This window comes from Loxodonta africana, chromosome 2 (genome assembly GCF_030014295.1).
Source record: "Loxodonta africana isolate mLoxAfr1 chromosome 2, mLoxAfr1.hap2, whole genome shotgun sequence".
Taxonomy (NCBI): Eukaryota; Metazoa; Chordata; class Mammalia; order Proboscidea; family Elephantidae; genus Loxodonta; species Loxodonta africana.
Genome location: NC_087343.1, coordinates 849,123 through 854,134, shown reverse-complemented (window position 1 = coordinate 854,134; position 5,012 = coordinate 849,123).

Below are 5,012 nucleotides of genomic sequence, written 5' to 3'. Positions count from 1 at the left end.
GGCAGGGGGCAGCACAGACACCATCACAGGACACAGGGTAGGGGGCAGCACAGACACCATCACAGGACACAGGGCAGGGGTCAGCACAGACACCATCACAGGACACAGGACACAGGGCAGGGGGCAGCACAGACACCATCACAGGACACAGGGCAGGGGGCAGCACAGACACCATCACAGGACACAGGGCAGGGGGCAGCACAGACACCATCACAGGACACAGGACACAGGGCAGGGGGCAGCACAGACACCATCACAGGACACAGGGCAGGGGGCAGCACAGACACCATCACAGGACACAGGGCAGGGGCAGCACAGACACCATCACAGGACACAGGGCAGGGGCAGCACAGACACCATCACAGGACACAGGGCACAGGGCAGGGGGCAGCACAGACACCATCACAGGACACAGGACACAGGGCAGGGGCAGCACAGACACCATCACAGGACACAGGACACAGGGCAGGGGGAGCACAGAAACCATCACAGGACACAGGGCAGGGGCAGCACAGAAACCATCACAGGACACAGGGCAGGGGCAGCACAGACACCATCACAGGACACAGGGCACAGGGCAGGGGGCAGCACAGACACCATCACAGGACACAGGGCAGGGGGCAGCACAGACACCATCACAGGACACAGGACACAGGGCAGGGGGAGCACAGACACCATCACAGGACACAGGGCAGGGGCAGCACAGACACCATCACAGGACACAGGGCAGGGGCAGCACAGACACCATCACAGGACACAGGGCAGGGTCAGCACAGACACCATCACAGGACACAGGGCACAGGGCAGGGGGCAGCACAGACACCATCACAGGACACAGGGCAGGGGTAGCAGACACCATCACAGGACACAGGGCAGGGGGCAGCACAGACACCATCACAGGACACAGGGCAGGGGGCAGCAGACACCATCACAGGACACAGGGCAGGGGCAGCACAGACACCATCACAGGACACAGGGCAGGGGGCAGCAGACACCATCACAGGACACAGGGCCCGGGGCAGCACAGACACCATCACAGGATACAGGGAAGGGGGCAGCAGACACCATCACAGGACACAGGGTAGGGGGCAGCAGACACCATCACAGGACACAGGGCAGGGGGCAGCACATACACCATCACAGGACACAGGGCAGGGGGCAGCAGACACCATCACAGGACACAGGGTAGGGGGCAGCAGACACCATCACAGGACACAGGGTAGGGGGCAGCAGACACCATCACAGGACACAGGGCAGGGGGCAGCAGACACCATCACAGGACACAGGGTAGGGGGCAGCAGACACCATCACAGGACACAGGGTAGGGGGCAGCAGACACCATCACAGGACACAGGGTAGGGGGCAGCAGACACCATCACAGGACACAGGGCAGGGGGCAGCAGACACCATCACAGGACACAGGGTAGGGGGCAGCAGACACCATCACAGGACACAGGGTAGGGGGCAGCAGACACCATCACAGGACACAGGGCAGGGGGCAGCACAGACACCATCACAGGACACAGGGCAGGGGGCAGCAGACACCATCACAGGACACAGGGTAGGGGGCAGCAGACACCATCACAGCACACAGGGCAGGGGGCAGCACAGACACCATCACAGGACACAGGGCAGGGGGCAGCAGACACCATCACAGGACACAGGGCAGGGGCAGCACAGACACCATCACAGGACACAGGGCAGGGGGCAGCAGACACCATCACAGGACACAGGGCAGGGGGCAGCACAGACACCATCACAGGACACAGGGCAGGGGGCAGCAGACACCACCACAGGAGACAGGGCAGGGGGCAGCACAGACACCATCACAGGACACAGGGCAGGGGCAGCACAGACACCATCACAGGACACAGGGCAGGGGGCAGCACAGACACCATCACAGGACACAGGGCAGGGAGCAGCACAGACACCATCACAGGACACAGGGCAGGGGCAGCACAGACACCATCACAGGACACAGGGCAGGGGCAGCACAGACACCATCACAGGGCACAGGGCAGGGGGGAGGAGACACCATCACAGGACACAGGGCAGGGGCAGCACAGACACCATCACAGGGCACAGGGCAGGGGGGAGCACAGACACCATCACAGGACACAGGGCAGGGACAGCACAGACACCATCACAGGACACAGGGCAGGGGCAGCACAGACACCATCACAGGGCACAGGGCAGGGGGGAGCAGACACCATCACAGGACACAGGGCAGGGGCAGCACAGACACCATCACAGGACACAGGGCAGGGGGCAGCACAGACACCATCACAGGGCACAGGGCAGGGGGGAGCAGACACCATCACAGGACACAGGGCAGGGACAGCACAGACACCATCACAGGACACAGGGCAGGGGGGAGCAGACACCATCACAGGACACAGGGCGGGGGGCAGTACAGACACCATCACAGGACACAGGGCAGGGGTAGCAGACATCCAGCTCATCTGCTAAGAGAGGAGGGTTAAAGACACAGATTAGTCCCGGGGCCAGGGCTGTACCCCAGAACCCCCGATATCTGCGCTGCTACCTGGGACAACAGCCACCTTTGGCTCTGACAGAGGGAGTGAGTCCTGAACTTTAACTGATCCAAATCCCACAGGTAGCTGGTGGTATGAGAGACTGCATAGCCCTAGACCTACCCCACATATAGCTGGAGCTACAATGCTGGGGTGCCCTAGACCCAGCCCACCCCACATGTAGCTGGAGGTACAACACTGCATGACCCTAGACCCACCCCACAGGTAGCTGGAGCTACAACGCTGTGCTGACCTAGATCCAGTCCACCTTACATGTAGCTGGAGGTACAACACTGCATGACCCTAGACCCACCCCACAGGTAGCTGGTGCTACAATGCTGCGCTGCCCTAGACCCACCCCACACGTAGCTGGAGCTACAATGCTCGCTGCCCTAGACCCAGCCCACCCTACCTGTAGCTGGAGGTACAACACTGCATGACCCTAGACCCACCCCACAGGTAGCTGGTGCTACAACACTGCGCTGCCCTAGACCCAACCCACATGTAGCTGGAGCTACAACGCTGTGCTGACCTAGACCCAGCCCACCCCACATGTAGCTGGAGGTAGAACACTGCATGATACTAGACCCACCCCACAGGTAGCTGGTGCTACAACACTGCGCTGCCCTAGACCCACCCCACAGGTAGCTGGAGCTACAACGCTGTGCTGACCTAGACCCAGCCCACCCCACATGTAGCTGGAGGTAGAACACTGCATGATACTAGACCCACCCCACAGGTAGCTGGTGCTACAACACTGCGCTGCCCTAGACCCACCCCACAGGTAGCTGGAGCTACAACGCTGTGCTGACCTAGACCCAGCCCACCCCACATGTAGCTGGAGGTAGAACACTGCATGATACTAGACCCACCCCACAGGTAGCTGGTGCTACAACACTGCGCTGCCCTAGACCCACCCCACAGGTAGCTGGAGCTACAACGCTGTGCTGACCTAGACCCAGCCCACCCCACATGTAGCTGGAGGTACAACACTGCATGATACTAGACCCACCCCACAGGTAGCTGGTGCTACAACACTGCGCTGCCCTAGACCCAACCCACATGTAGCTGGAGCTACAACACTGTGCTGACCTAGACCCAGCCCACCCCACATGTAGCTGGAGGTACAACACTGCATGATACTAGACCCAACCCACACGTAGCTGGAGCTACAACGCTGCGCTGACCTAGACCCAGCCCACCCTACATGTAGCTGGAGGTACAACACTGCATGATACTAGACCCACCCCACATGTAGCTGGAGCTACAACACTGCGCTGCCCTAGACCCAACCCACATGTAGCTGGAGCTACAATGCTGTGCTGACCTAGATCCAGCCCACCCTACATGTAGCTGGAGGTACAACACTGCATGACCCTAGACCCACCCCACAGGTAGCTGGAGCTACAACGCTGCGCTGACCTAGACCCAGCCCACCCTACATGTAGCTGGAGGTACAACACTGCATGATACTAGACCCACCCCACAGGTAGCTGGAGCTACAACGCTGTGCTGACCTAGACCCAGCCCACCCCACATGTAGCTGGAGGTACAACACTGCATGATACTAGACCCACCCCACACGTAGCTGGAGCTACAACGCTGTGCTGACCTAGACCCACCCCACATGTAGCCGGAGCTACAACGCTGTGCTGACCTAGACCCAGCCCACCCCACATGTAGTTGGAGGTACAACACTGCATGATACTAGACCCACCCCACACGTAGCTGAAGCTACAACGCTGTGCTGACCTAGACCCACCCCACATGTAGCTGGAGCTACAACGCTGTGCTGACCTAGACCCAGCCCACCCCACAGGTAGCTGGTGCTACAACACTGCGCTGCCCTAGACCCAACCCACATGTAGCTGGAGCTACAACGCTGTGCTGACCTAGACCCAGCCCACCCCACATGTAGCTGGAGGTACAACACTGCATGATACTAGACCCAACCCACACGTAGCTGGAGCTACAACACTGCGCTGCCCTAGACCCAACCCACATGTAGCTGGAGCTACAACGCTGTGCTGACCTAGACCCAGCCCACCCCACATGTAGCTGGAGGTACAACACTGCATGACCCTAGACCCACCCCACAGGTAGCTGGTGCTACAACACTGCGCTGCCCTAGACCCACCCCACATGTAGCTGGAGGTACAACACTGCATGACCCTAGACCCACCCCACAGGTAGCTGGTGCTACAACACTGCACTGCCCTAGACCCACCCCACATGTAGCTGGAGCTACAATGCTGTGCTGACCTAGACCCAGCCCACCCTACATGTAGCTGGAGGTACAACACTGTGTAGCCCTAGAGCAACCACTAAGAAATAAAACAGGTGTAGGTGGGAGTAGGAAACCCTGGTGGCGGAATCGACTTGACAGCACCAGGTTTGGTTTTGTTTTCGGCTAGGTGGGAGTAAACTTAATAAAATTTGATAAAATTCAAAACATTTGAGTGGTCCTGGTGACGCAGT